The 15,136-nt window shown below is 39.2% G+C and overlaps 1 protein-coding gene across 3 annotated transcripts in view; it reads left to right on the plus strand.

Moving 5' to 3' along the window:
• Positions 1 to 795: 795 nt before the first annotated feature.
• The window catches only part of LOC120310310 (zinc finger MYND domain-containing protein 11), a 117,955-nt gene continuing 103,614 nt past the window's right edge, over positions 796 to 15,136 (plus strand). The window contains exon 1 of one of the 3 annotated variants that reach the window (XM_039348601.1): positions 796 to 1,088. The gene's annotated coding sequence lies outside the window, so the exon portion shown is untranslated. Of the gene's footprint in view, positions 1,089 to 1,270; positions 1,295 to 15,136 lie in introns of those variants that run through there. The other 2 variants (XM_039348600.1, XM_039348603.1) reach the window with 2 other exon arrangements.

A 15,136-nucleotide genomic window follows, 5' to 3' on the forward strand; every position in this document is an offset into this window, starting at 1 on the left:
TTCAATACACTGAATTTCTTTTGATCAAATGGAATAGCACACAGCTGGAGAGACTATAAGCACGCAGGCAAATGACCGTTCAATTAAAGGCAACCTTTACACATACCCCTTGGCCACCTATAACTACATAAGTGCAAAAGCACAACACCCCAGGAGTTTCACCCAAATTCTCTTCCTTTGAAAGGAATTTCACAATCAAATCCTCTTCCATCAAACAGAATGATCACAGAATACAGATTTTTTTTCCCTCCTGGGGCAGTTACGATTTCATGTCTCTTTATTAGAAATCCACTGAATTCCATGTGATATATTTCCAAAAAATATCAATAAACTTGGGTTTACCACACTTAAGAATTTAATCATCTATCGATTGCATGATTTTAATTATTGTCATCTTTAAGTTGGTCAAATTTGCTATTGCCTAATGATCACCTTAGCTTAGATCACCACGAAGATAAGAAACCATGAGTACAATTCATGCAATGCTTAGAAACCCAATGATCCTGATTAATTCTGTGTAACAGCATAATTGCTCTCGCAATTTTGGAAATCACGGAAGTATGGTTGATTTAAAAAAAAAAAAATCTTCCAAAATACGATGGCAAGAAACTAACGATCTACCTTCCCGTCATCTCTTCATATTGTAAATTTAGGGTATCGCAACTCAGCAGATATCGTTCCAATAGTTGGAAAAATCGCCTTACTAGAATACCATCCGTATCTCTACGCTACGTTTAAGAGAGAGAGGAAGGGGAAAGGGGGGGGGGGAATGAAAACGAAGAAAAAGAAAGAAAGCCACGGCAACTCCATCAGACGCCACTAGAGTTCTCCTTTTTCCGAGGATCCGAGGCTGTATCCTAAACCCTGTTTATCCCAGAAAGCTAGAAGTGTGCAGACGGCCAGGAGCGAGGAGAGACAGAGAGGAAAAAAAAAATTCAGACACAATAAAACTCCGATGGGGAAAGAAAATATGTAGCAGGCGGAAAAGGCAGCCGCGGCCTGGAGCAAGAATTGCAAACTTTAACCTGGGCGAACTTCTTTTCCTCCGCCTGCAGAATCTGCAACTGGTAGAGACGCCGCCTGACAAGGTGAGGGACCCCGGCTTCAGTGGGGGTGGAGGAGAAGGAAGAAGAGGGGGGAAAGGGGGGGAGAGAGACCGAGGGGAATCAGCGAAAAAGCCCGCTTTTGCAATCCCTGCGGTGCAAATCTTGAGTGTGTTTTATTCCCTGGCTTGGAGGGAGTAAGAGAAGGAGGGACGGGGGCAAGGAGGGAGAGGCGGCGGCTCGGGGTGTTGGTGAGAATTCTTGTTTTTTCTTTTTAAAATAGGATGGAGGATTATAAACATGGCGCCTTAAAAAAAAAACTACAAAACCCGGGTCTGCTAGAGTCAGCCGCGGGAGGGAGAAGAAGGTTGAATGCGACGGGGAGAAGAAATAAATACCGATGGGGGCAGAGATAGAGATGCAGCGGCTGTGGAGATGTGTGTATGTGGGGGGGGGGAGGTTGCACAAAATCAGAATACAACGGGGGGGGGGGGAGAGAAGGCAGGGTACTAACCGCCTGGGGAGCAAGCCTACTCGCTCTGGCAGAATGCATGGGAGGGGGTCTCTTTCTCACTCCACCTTTCCTCCTTTCTTCTATCCCCCCGACCCGTTTTCTGGAACCTCGTGTGAATCCGGGGGTGCCCCTTCCATCCCGGAGCGGGAAAGGCTCATCTATTCAACCTAGCTCCCGCACGAGACGGGCGACTGCGGCGAGGAAGGGGCTTCCCGGACCGACCCCCCCCCAACCCCTCCCGTCGCGGCGGCGGCCACCTGCGGGGAAGGGGAGGGTGGTCGCGGAGGAGAAGGGGTGTGTGCGTGAGCCCATCGCGAGGCGGGAGCAAAGGACGGGTTGGGGAAAAACTCCATCCCCGGGAAGGCCTGCTCTGACGGGGAACCCGGGAGTCGCGTGACCGGAGAGGCCCTGGGCGGGTCGCCGCTCTTCGCAGCCGCAGTCTTCCGGATGGGCCTCCCGCTCGGAGACGCCCGCGCTCGCTTGCTCGCCTCGCTGGGGCGGCTTTGGAGCAGGTCTGGGCCGGATAATGGCAGGCAGGCAGGGATGTGGGCGAAGAGGAGGAAAGACAGGCCTGAAGGGAAGGGGGCTTCGTGGTCTGGGCCGTAAAAGCCTCTCCTCTGGGCTCGGGCTTGGTTTAATCCTGGCTTAAAGTAGGAAGGGGAAGTTTTTGCATCCCTAAATAAAAGGAAAGAAGGTTGTAGGTAGCCTTTGGAAGTGGAAAATGGTGGTGGTGGTGGTGGTGCTGAGGATCATAATAATCGATAGTAGCATCAGACTGTCTTGCTTTTGCAAGGATAGAGGCATTGAACTCAGCCTGCCTGGACTGAAGTAATATGCCTCTTACGAGGTTTGAAGGACACGGGTACCAACCTCCACCACCACCACCCCAAAAAACCCGAGACGGGGTCAAGAAGAGACACCTTCCAGAGATCTTTCCAATCTTTATAGATAGCTCATAGAGAGTTGCTTTAGTCTTTCCTGGAAAATATTTTACTCTCTTTTTTTTAATCAAGTTAGTAGATGAGGAGGGGGGGTTACTGCTAGTTGAGTCTATAATGGACTGACATAGTATATCTCTAGTTTAATGGATAGCAGATTTATGTTAATCTGGCTGAGTTGCTAATAGTCATTATTTTGTATTAATTAACACACTTTTGTTTTCCTTTTAAGGCTGCAGGGTTATCTAGAGAATAAAGTCCAAATCCATAAGCCAGAATGAACTTGGTGGGTTTTGTTTGCTTATCTGTTCAATTTATAGCCCACCATTCCTTGAGCTTGCTAACAGTCATCCTTGCACAAGATTTCAGGAGGCCTGGAAAAGATCGAACAGGTTGTTCTCTTGTGGCTGGTTGTGGGGATTGAGATTTCTCTGTCAGATATAATGATTGGGTTGACATGGTTTGTGTTCTGCTCCTGCTGTAAGGTTAAGAATTATTATAAGTGTCTAAAGATATAATAATGTTTTCAGTAACAGATTTATTTCCTGTCCACAAAGCCCAACCTTAGTGTTTTTTTTTTCCATCTAACCAAAGCTGGACTTGCTTAAGTTCAACAGAGTTGAAGCAGAATTCTTCAGGGGTTGCAGCTTGTGCTCTGGATTGGATACATGCCATTTATTTTTATCTAAGAGTGTTGTTTCCTTGTCCCCCACTTAATTAGGTGTCCTTTGAGAAGGCATTTTCTTACATAACATCTCTATTTTAAACTACACTGAACAGACAAGTAAAAACAATATTGATATACATATTCAGTTTTTCCACATGAAATGCATATTTAATCCAGGAGCTAATCTACCAATGATGTGTAAATTGCAAACCTTTGCTGTCCAAAAGAAAGCAGCAAAACCCACATAATTAAATATAATATCAAATGATGAAAAATTAGATTTTTTATTTTGTTGATTTTTTAAAAGATAACAATGTCTCAAATATGACTTCCTTTAGTATCTGTGGTCTTATAACTATACTGTTCTATGTGACAGCTCATGTTTTAAATATCATTCCATACTGTAATCAAGTCAGGTAATGCTTGAAATCTCTCCATTTTGAGGTAGATTTATGACAGCATCTCTCCTCTCCAGGGCTGAATTGGAAGCCCACTCTTAAAACTGGAATTTCAAGAGGTCTTACAAGAATTTATGATTGGTCCTATCAGAGCCATGGTTGAAATCTGGAATCAGGTCAGCTGGACAGTTAATAAAAAATCCTCCTGACCTGAAGCCAAGATGGATGCAACCATTGGCAAGCAGGGAAAGGAAGTCACTGAGAGCAGCTCCCACGTGACATGTGCAGAAGCAAAATGGATGAGTGATTGGAGTTGCTGTCTCTTCAATCCTCGATCATGAGCAAAAAGAATCAGGTTTTGTATGCGAAGCCAGCCGAACCAGCTTTGAGTCGTTTCAGAGAGCGAATCGGCTATCGGGAGGGGCCACTGTGGATTCCAAGGTAACAGTATCAAACTCCCCCTCCTCTTTTTCTGTTCTTTTGACCCATCCTTTCCTTAAAATCCATGCCTGGATCCTTTGTTCAGCACGAGGTGGAAAATGCTAGCCGCCCCACCTATTCCCCACCAGGGCTGCGAGAGAGGGGTGGCAAGACTGGTGTCTGAATTTTCTGAGTTGGGACCTCACCTGAAATACTGCATCCAGTTTTGGTCATCACACTACAAAAAAGATGTTGAAACTTAGTTGCAGAATTTGGGTTTGGCTAGTCTAGAGAAAAGAAGGACTTGTGGGAGACATGATAGCAGTATTCCAGTATTTAATGGGCTGCCGCAGAAGAGAGGGTCAATTTATTTTCCAAAGCAAGGAACATTCCATTTCCAACAACATATCTTTGTGAAACAGGGTTTTCCAACTTGTTGGTTATCAAGTCTAAATACAGAAGTAGACTTGTTGTGGAAGATGATCTTCGTTGTGCTCTTGCAAAGACTGCCCCGAGAATTTCTGATCTGGTGAGAAAGAAGCAATCTCAACCTTTGCACTGATGTTGGCTTTTTAAGCATACTGTCGCAAAATGTAGCAATGTAGTTTACTGTTGTTATATTAAGACTGTTACCCATGCTACACCATGTTTCAAGACAAAATTTCATTTATTTGTAATTAGAAATAAATATTTCACAATATATAATTACGTATAATGTTTTAATTATGTTCAATTTGTAACAATGAAAATACATCCTGCATATCAGGTATTTACATTACGATTCATAACAGCAAAATTACAGTTATGAAGTAGCAATGAAAATAATTTTATGGTTGGGGTCACCACAATATGAGGAACTGTATTAAAGGGTCGCGGCATTAGGAAGGTTGAGAAACACTGCGCTAGTTGTAAGTAACTATACGGGGTAATGTCATCTCCATTGTCCGAGGACATTTCCATGGTGATGTGGTCAACATGATGTCATGGAGTACTGTTACCTTCCCACCAAAGATGGATAGAGTGCATTTAAGGAATTATTATTTTTAAAATTTTTGGTTGGTAAAACAGTTCATAATCAGCCCAGTATAGATGCCACCATTGATACAGAGATAATAAAGAGTGGTATTCAAAAACTGGGCAATGGGTTGGACTACCTCCAAAGTCCCTTCCAGCTCTATGATTCTATGAAATTATTGTATTGATTGGATTAGTTTCAGTTTGTGACATCTGAAAATTTGGAGAGTCTAAGACAGAGGTGTCAAACTACTGGCCCACGGGCCGGATGCGTCATCCAGGAGCGGCACCCACCCCATTGCTGGCAATGGCAAAACTGTCCTGATATGTTATGCGACGTCACGTGAAGTCGTGAGTTTGACATGTCTGGTTTAAGAGATAGGTAAATATAGATCAGTCTTTAATCTTTTGTGATTAAAGTGGTTTGAAAGGCTGGTGGCTTCTTGGCTATAAGCAGCAATCCAGCAATTTTGTTATTTTCATCCTAACCCTAACCCCAATTAAAATAATTTCTGTTACTGCTATACTATATTTTTTATTAACAGGTGTCAAGTAAATTACAATTTTTAACAGTACTATCTAGGCTACATTAAGTTAAATCAATAAAAATAATGGAATAAAATGATAAAGAATATTCCAGTATTTTCCTCCTCGTTAAATTTTCTCTAGATCAGCTCTAATTTCAGAAAGTGAAATGTATACAATGAAAGCAGATATTCTATCTGAAAATTACCTTGAGTTTGGAATATTACATAAAATTAAAGTTTCAACAGAAGAGTTTATAGTACTGCAATTTGCCAACTCTTTTCAATGCTAATAAACCTTTTAAATCAGTGGTTCTCAACTTTTTTATACGGCGACCCCGGTCATAAGCAGGCGGCACGGCGCCCCCCGCGCGACGCGCATGTGCGAAGCCACCCCCATGCACCACCCCTGCGCGCCGCCACCCCATGCGCTGCCCCCTGTGCGGCGCGCATGCGTGGCGGCGCCCCCTGCATGGCGGCACCCCCTGCATAGCGTGCATGCGTGCCGCCCCCATGCACCGCCCCTGCGCAGCGCACAGGCGCGGCGTTGCCCCCTGCGCCGGCTGACAAAAAAAAATGGCAGATCGTGTTGTTTGGCGATCCCCGTGAAATGGTCGTTCGACCCCAAATGGGGTTGCGACCCACAGGTTGAGAACCGCTGCTTTAAATCATATTTATGAATTGGGTAGGCTTCTATTTTCTTTATAATTAATAAATGGCAAATGTAACTGTTATGTAGCTATAAAATCTAGCAGTCATTTTTTTTATAAAACCATTCCAGATCCTACAATCAAAAGGTGAAATTAATTTTTTGACCAAAATTGTTTATTTTGATTTGTTATAACAGGTGAAACGTGTTTAAATTGTTTTCTTCATATTTGAGGAGTTACTTGCCCAGTCATAACCAAGTTTTCATATGTCTTTTGGACTGACAATCTAAGTCTTGGGTATTTCTATCAGATAAAACATGAGAAAAATGAGATAATTCTGCAGGACATAAATTAACTTGACACTTTTCACATTGGCTTCAAAGTTAGTCTACAAGCCAAAGATTGCCTTCGTTGCCCTGATGAGTGATCTCTGTCTGATAGTTAAGACAATAACTCCTTTAGTTCTTTCTAAATTTTCAGTGATTTTTGATACCATCAACTATGATATCTATCCATTTGAATTGTTCTGGACATTTGGAAATAGGAGCACTGCTTTAAATTGCTCTAGTCACACAATCTCTCAGTAACATTTTTATGTTAAACACTAATACTGTTTTGCTATTGTTAATTGGCCGTATGAGAGCAAATAAACTAAAACTAAATTCAAATAAGAGTAGAACTAATTGTAGAGGTGGCAGTTAATGTATCTCTCTGTTATAGAGCCAATTTGATCGAGTGATTAAGGCACCAAGCTAGAAATCAGGAAACTGCTTTATCCCACCTTAGCTGTGAAACCAAGCTGGGTGACTGAGTCATTCTCTCTAAGTCCAACTCATGTCATAGGGTTGTTGTGTGAAAAATAGTAGGAGGAAGGAGGTTTGGGTATATTCATCACCTTAAGTTATTTGTAAAAATAATAAAGGCTGGCTGAAAAAAAACCCAAAATAAATTATAGATAGACTTGTTTTCAGAAACTAGTATTTAGTTTGAGAATGTTCCTTTGATTTCTTAGATTGAAGCCAGAATCATCATCTTTCACTTTTGGTCAATACCTTTACTTTTAGAAGGAAATAACCTAAAGTAATGTAAATATAAAATTGCCTCTGTAGGTTTCAAATTGCACAAAATTCTGGAAGAATTGTCCTAAAAACATCATACAGGCTACCAGTTTGTTTTCAAATGGGATACAATTTGCTGGTTGTTCTCTTTGAAATGTTATTTGGCTTGGGCTCAGATTTTCCTGAGAAAATACCTTTGTCCCCAAGAAGTTTCTGTCCTCACCACAATTACTGAATTCATTTGAAGAAGTGTGTCTATACCTATCATAGGGTTATCTCATGGCAACTTGCTCCAATTCTTACTCCAGTTTTTTGGAATCAATTCTGAACTGAAAAAAGTAAATTCTTTGCTTGCTTTTAAACTTTAAAATTATGGTTTTGGACAGGCATTTAATTTTTGATTATTTTGATCTATTTTAGTTTCATGGTTTTAAATTGCTTTTAAGGTTTAATTTTTGTGTTTGTAAGCTGTCAAGAGATTTTAGTACTGGTATAATACAGTCTCATGCTATCCGTACTACTACTAATAGTGATAATATTGTGTGATATATGAATGTATTTGGTTGGGCTTGACAGATGAAAACTGTAAATCTGAAGCATTTTGAGTTTATATTTAAAGTAATTTTAATTTAAATATTCTAAAACAATGCATGGCATGATTCTATTACTGTGGCCAATTGACTATGTACTGGCTATAAATGTTATGTTACAGTTTTCACTTTATAATAGGCTAAATCTGGGTTGCAAAGTTCTAAATTATCAATTATGTCAATACTGCCTCTTTCCATTGGTCATCCAGATTTTTCAGCACAGATATGGCATGCTTACAATGTTTCATCTTTAATTTCTATTTGTCATCGTAGCAACCTTCGATTAAAGAGAAGCTTAAGTTACTTAGGATTTTCATTAAGAGAGATTGAGTGTTCAAAGCAATGCTCCTCAGCTGTCTCAATTCACAATAATTTCTGTTTATGGAATACCACCAGTATTTACATTTTGTTTAAAGTACAAAAAGTGATAAGTTTCTATAAGTAAAGCAGAGTCATTGTCAACAATGTGGACAGATTGATTACAAAGACCAGGAGTTCATACCTATTGTATCTGAGAAGTTGAACTCAGATGCTTTGAAGGCATGTAGAGAATTGGAGAGAATAATTTGCATTAGAACATAATTTGGAGATTTAATCTCCAGAATCTCCATTTTAAACGTTTCTGCTGCTGTGTTTAGGAATGTTTTTATTCTGGTAAAGAAATATATGCCAGTTTAACCTTCGGGAGGAAATTACCAAAAGTCTTTCCAAGAATTCCATACTTAAACTTATTGGAGTCTTCTCAAATTTATTGAATGTAGTGGAGGTGGATGACTTAACCATTTTTACTTTATCCCTTTATTATCATATTTATTCAGAAAGTGTTAATATCTGAAGCAATGGCTTCAGCTAATACTTAGAATTCTTTTGATCTTTTACTACGGTGTTCCAGGTAGGACCAAAATCTTCTTGTAGACCATTTTCCACCTTATTATTGGTTGTTTTAGGTTATTAGGCCTATAATGATTAAGCCTGTGTTCAAATACACTTTTCTATAATATAGCATCTCAGAAAGAATTAGGTTAATGTGTTTAGGCATACTATTTATTTGGAAAAGATTTAAGCAATAAATTAAGTGCATTTAATAATAGGAATGTATACTAGAACAAATTAATCTAGATTAATTCCCTCAAATGGACAGTTGCCAAAAGGTTGAAAATGAATAGGGATTATTCTGTATATGGTATTTTTAAAGAGATTAGTAGTTTTTGTTACTGTATTTTCCTGGCACTCTCAGTCTAGCAAAATGAAGACTTTAAAATATTAGGGCATTAGGAAATGTTCCCTTGTTTATTTGAGCATGGTAGTATTGCCTAACTTTATCAGGGTTTTTCATTATAGTTATTTTATAGAATTGGAAGGTGAAAAAAAGCACTAATTTAAAATGGTTTTAAAAGAAGTAGAAACACTCAGGATATCAAATTATTGAATACGTTACAGTATGGTTTGTATTTTGGTATTTAGACATTGGAAAGTAGTCTTCTGCAGGTCTGGTATTATTTATTGTGACACATAGTAGAAATAAGATGGAAAAAATTAGATGGAAAAACTTCTGAAAAGTACCAATTCTTTTTGCTGAATGTTCATCGTTGTAACCCTAGCACTCTTGTACATAGCAATTTGCAAATGTTGGTCAATCCTTTAGAGCAGACATGTCAAACACAAGGCCCGGGGACCGGATGTGGCCTGCAAAGCCATCCTGGAAACAGTGAGGGAACCGGCCCCGCTGCCTTGGCCCTTGCTCTAGCTCAGGCTGGGAGCCAATGTACAATTTTATGGTGGCCATCTATGCTGAAATGCATTCAGTCTTAGCTCCACAAGGCTGTCTAGAAACAGCGAGGAACCAGCCCCTGCTGTGTCGACCCCGGCTCCAGGGTGCATGCTGGGGAGATGACACCCTTTGTGAGGAATGAAGAAATGGACCATGCCTTGGCGCTTGCCCTGGTCCTACCCCCTTCTACCAGAGACCCTCAGATCTATCCCACTCCTGCCCAAGCCCCCACAGGCACCCTTGACGCGAACAGTGTAGAGCTGGCCATGCCCACCCAGTAGGCCACACCCACTCCATCCATGTCTACCCTGTAGGCTGCACCCACCCTGGCCACACATGCCCCGCCCCCCCAAAGGCAACCGCAGTGCTGATGCAGCCCTCAGTGAAATTGAGTTTGACACCCCTGCTTCAGAGCCAGTGATGATCTAAGAGAATACAGTTAGTTTGTGGAGTTCTTGGTGGTGAACTTAGTTGTTTTCTTACAGACATTTCATTACCAAACTAAGCAATATCATCAGTGTTATGATGCTATGTTTTGTTTGTTTGCTTTAGTACCTTGGAAGTACAGTACAGTCAAGATCATCTGTTTCACAGGCTTGCATTTAAAACATGCTGAACCATCAAAGAAATGATTACCTATTTGCTGTGAATGTCATGGGATATCTGATGGATTGCAGCCTTACTATGCTGTCAAATATTTTACATTTGAAGTAATAAGCTCTACTTTTTAATGAACTATTCTTTTGTAATCTGCATAGGCAGGCACCTATTTTTTGCTTATCATTGTTGGTACTTGTTGATTATGTTATGGTTTATTTGCAAATTATGTTTCTGTTTTCATTGTTGCACAGGAATTTAATTGCTCACTGTTGTTATATGTTAGAAAATAAGTGTTTTTTTCCAACTAATTAAAATCAGTATTCTAAGATAAATCTATTGCAATGCAATCTAACACTGAAGAATAATCGTAGCATTTCTTCAAAGGCAATGATGATAATTCTTATAACATTGCTTGTTACAGTTTTGTGTAGAGTTTTGTCATTTAATGAATATTTGGAATGATAGTTAATTTTATTGGTTGCTAATTAGAATGGCTGTATATTATCTAAATAAGTTCACAAGACCAGCTTGGTCTGTTTACTGATAGAAGGCTTAGTGAATTATATATATTGACTATCCTGATTTCTTAAAAAGTGAATTGCTACAAAAGTAGAAGAATGGGAAATGTGTTTATGGACTGGAAAGATATGTTGCACTCCTTAGTAGGAACTTTCGCTTTAGTATTACTTTATTTAATGGTTTATTTAATTTGATTTGATTTGTATCCCACCTTTTTGTGTTGGTGATCACATAGCAAAAACTTCAGAAACAATACAATACAAATGTGCCTGGTGGCGCAGTGGTTAGAATGCAGTACTGCAGGCTACTTCTGCTGACTGCAATTTGGCAGTTTGAAGCTCACCGACTAAAGGTTGATTCAGCCTTCTATCCTTCTGAGGTCGGTAAAATGAGGATCTAGATTGCTGGGGGTAATATGCTGACTCTGTAAACCACTTAGAGAGGGCTGTAAAGTGGTATATAAGTCTAAGTGCTATTGCTTTGCCAAATATGTTTTATTTGCCAGAGAAATATAATGCTAATATATATTGGTAGATATATTAACAGCCAGCCTCAAAAGTGTGGGTGGTCAAACACTAAATACGCTGTCTGGTAATATTGTTAAGAATCCTTACAGAATAAGGTTGCTATAAATTGTATGTTTAATAATAATAAGAATGATTTGTTTAACGGATTCCTGGATGTCTTGCCTCCTTATTATCACTACTTTTGGTGTGTTTTAAACAGTGTCAGTCTCCCACAAAATGCAAATTTAGATCCAGCTTTTTCATTCAGGAATTTTATGCACTTTTCTAATTTTGACTTCAACTATAAAGGCTAGTGATAAAACGTGGGCCTGACTTTATTTCTGGAATACTGGAAATGATCTTCACTGTTCAGATCTACAAATTATTCTTTTTATTATCTTAGATTCATTAACATTTCTGGTAACAGCAGTTGATTTAATTTCATTGTTTTGCCTTATAAAATTATCAGTAATAAAATATTTTTGTATTCCTCAATAATTTTTAAATTTGAAGCTTTTGTTTGAGAATGAAATATAAATTAGAACTTAATTTCAGTCATTGTTTGAAAACAAATATTTTTATTCAAGTTTATATTCCTTTCATCTGTCAAATTACCTGGATAGTTTACACTTGGCAACAATAATGCATAGTTGTCAAAATGTGGTTATATTAAAGCAATGATGAGTAAAAATGGCTAAAAATATGAGGCACAAGAACTTAAATAAATTACTGAAAATATATCTTTGCATAGGACAAAAAACCCCATATCTGTCCCTTTTTTATTATATGTATCAAGCAGGTCAGGTAATCGTTAAAATTATCACTATGGAACTATAACATGATTTATTACAAGTTCTGTTTTCAGCTCATATATTTCTGTTCAAAATGAATACAGATTGTAAGATTCAAACAATGGCATTTTTCTTCCTATGCATTAGAATTTACAGTATTGAATTCTGTAGTGTTTTTATGTTAAAAGTCTTGGTCCACTTCTTTAAAATGCTTTTTATATTTGGAATTTTTCAGATGCTAGATTACAACTAGACAACATCTTGGCAAGAAGAGGGGGTTTTAAAGAAAAAAAATGTGATTTATACATATGAGGACTTGGAATCTATTAGTCATCAAATTATCATTTCTGGAACTTCATCTACTCTTGGTCTATTACTGTGATGCCTGGTTCATTGGCCATTGCCTGCTTGTCTGTCTGGATCCGGAAATCCCATAGAATCTTAGCTTTCATTTTCCACAACCTTTTGTGGGATTTTCCATCTAGACCAGTGGTTCTCAACCTGTGGGTCAGGACCCCATTTGGGGTCGAACGACCATTTCACAGGGGTCGCCAAACAACGCAATCCGCCATTTTTTCCCCCTTTTCCTTAGCTGTGCTACTCCCTTTTATTCTATTGGCTTTTGAAAGCCAATAGAATAGACTCTCTTGAATAGAGTCTAATTCTATTGGCTTTCAAAAACCAATAGGAATTGTCCAGGCTGTCTCTGCTGTGCTGAGCCTGCCAAAAGTCCTATTCTGCAAACGGTGCTGCACCAGTTGAGTAGCCCTCGACTTACGACCGGTTGAGTAGTCCTCAACTTACGACCGGTTGGGGGTCGCGGCATTAAAAAGGTTGAGAACCACTGATCTAGACCTAGGAGGGTCTAAACCATATTCTGTACACATATTTTGTACCTGTATCCAATGACAGCTACTTGGTTATGCCGTTCAATATATGCTGTTCCTATCTGCATCTTACACCTTGCCATTATGTGTTGGACTATCTCTGAAGCCTCTGCAAAAATAACTAGAGTAGAGTAGAGTAGAGTAGAATAGAAAGGAACCTTGGAGGTCCAGTCATCTAGTCCAGCAGGAGAACCTATACCATCTCAGACAACTGACTGTCTAGCCTCTTTTTAAAAATCTTCAGTGCTGGAGCACCCACAAATTCTGAAGGCAAGCTATTCCACTGGTTAATTGTTCTCGCTGTCAGGAAGTTTCTGCTTAATTCCAGGTTGCTTCTCTCTTTGGTCAGTTTCCAACCATTGTTTCTTGTCCTGCCCTCTGGTGCTTTGGTTAATAACCCCCTCTTCTTTGTGGCGGCCCCTCAAATACTGGAATATTGCTATCATGTCTCCCCTATTTCTTCTTTTCTTTAGATAGCCAAACCCAAGTCCTGCAGCTGTTCTTCATATGTTTTAGTCTCCAGGCCTTTGATCATCTTAGTTATTCTTTTTTGATTTTTTTCCAAACTCTCAACATCTTTTTTGTGATATGGTGACCAAAATTGGCTGCAGTTGTGGTCTTACTAGGGTTTTATAAAGCTGTACTAATACCTCACGTGATCTTGATTCTGTGCCTCTGTATTCTAAGTCATTGATGAAGATATTGAAGAGTATTGGGCCTAAGACGGAACCTTGTGGTACCCCACTGCTTACTTCTCCCAATGTGGATGTACTGGCATTGAGGACTACTCATTGAATACAGTTTGCCAGCCAGCTACAAATCCATCTGGTGGTGATGTTGTCTATTTTTCTAGCTTACCAAGAAGTAGGTTGTCGTCTATTTTATCAAATGCCTTACTGAAGTCTAAGTATACTAAGTCCACAGTATTTCGCTGGTCTATTAGTTTAGTCACTTTGTGAAGAATGAAATAAGATTGGTTTGACATAATCTGTTTTTAACAAACCCATGCTGGCTACTATTATAACTTTGTTTTCTTCTAGTTGTTTGCAGATCTGTTTTTTGATGATCTTTTCTAGGATCTTCCCCAGGTATTGATGTTAAACTGATTGGTCTGTAGTTTCCTGGGTCCGTTGTTTTTCCTTTCTTGAAGATGGGAACCAAATCAGCCCTTTTCCAATCCTCAGGTACTTCCCCGTTGCTCCAGGATTTTTGAAGGATGTGGTGCAATGGTTCTGAGATAGGTGTTCTCTTACCATTTTCTTGCTTGTTTTAATTTTTGTTTCTGATCTGTCTTTTGCAGTGGTTTTTTTTTTTGTTATGTTGTATGCTGTAATTTCTTTTTGTGTGAAGACTGATGCAAAGAATGAGTTAAGCAGTTCTTCTTTCTCCCTATTGCCTGTTATTTCCTTCTATCTTCTCTCTTTAGTGGACCTACAGTTTCCTTGGCTTTTTTCTTGTTGTTAATATGTTGGAAGAAATTTTTTTTATTATCCATGATTTCTGTTGCAAGTCTTTGTTCATTCTGAGTCTTTGCTTTCCTGACTTCATCTTTGCATGTTCTGGCTGTCTGCTGATGATCGGCCTTAGTTATGTGCCTCTCTTTCCAGTTTTTGTATTTGTCCTTTTTGTCTTTCAGTTCGTCAGAAAGATCTTTGTGCAGCCAAAATTCTCTTTTTGAATTTCTTGTTTTTCTTTTTCAGTGGTATTGTGCTGGTATGAGCTTTTATGATTGCATTATTCTTGGGTTATTTTCTCCCTTAGGATTTTTATCCATGGAATATTTCCTAGGTTCTCTCTGAGTTTGTTAAAGTCAGCTCTTTTGAAATTCAAGACACTGGTTGGATTGTTTTCCGTTGCTAGTGTTTGCATTATGTTAAATTCCAGTATGATATGGTCACTTTCGCCCAAGGTTCCGGCAACTTCAACTCCCTCTATCACTTCTTCTTTATTAGTTAGAATTAAGTCCAGTATGACTTTACATCTAGTTCCCTCCTCCATCTTTTGGATGACAAAGTTGTCGGCTAGGTTGGTTAGGCATTTGTTTGATCTCCTGTTCGCTGCAGAGTTTGTCTCACAGTTGATACCTGGATAGTTGAAGTCTCCTATTACTGCTGTGGTATGGTAGCTGGTTGGCAAAGAGTTCATCTATTTCTTCTGATTGGTTGGGTGGCCTGTAATATACACCTATGGTAATGTCACTTTTTTTCTCTTATATTTACCCATATATATTCTGGATTGATTTTATC

The sequence above is a fragment of the Crotalus tigris genome, unplaced genomic scaffold, assembly GCF_016545835.1.
Source record: "Crotalus tigris isolate CLP2741 ecotype Arizona unplaced genomic scaffold, ASM1654583v1 scf7180000018163.671504, whole genome shotgun sequence".
Classification (NCBI taxonomy): Eukaryota; Metazoa; Chordata; class Lepidosauria; order Squamata; family Viperidae; genus Crotalus; species Crotalus tigris.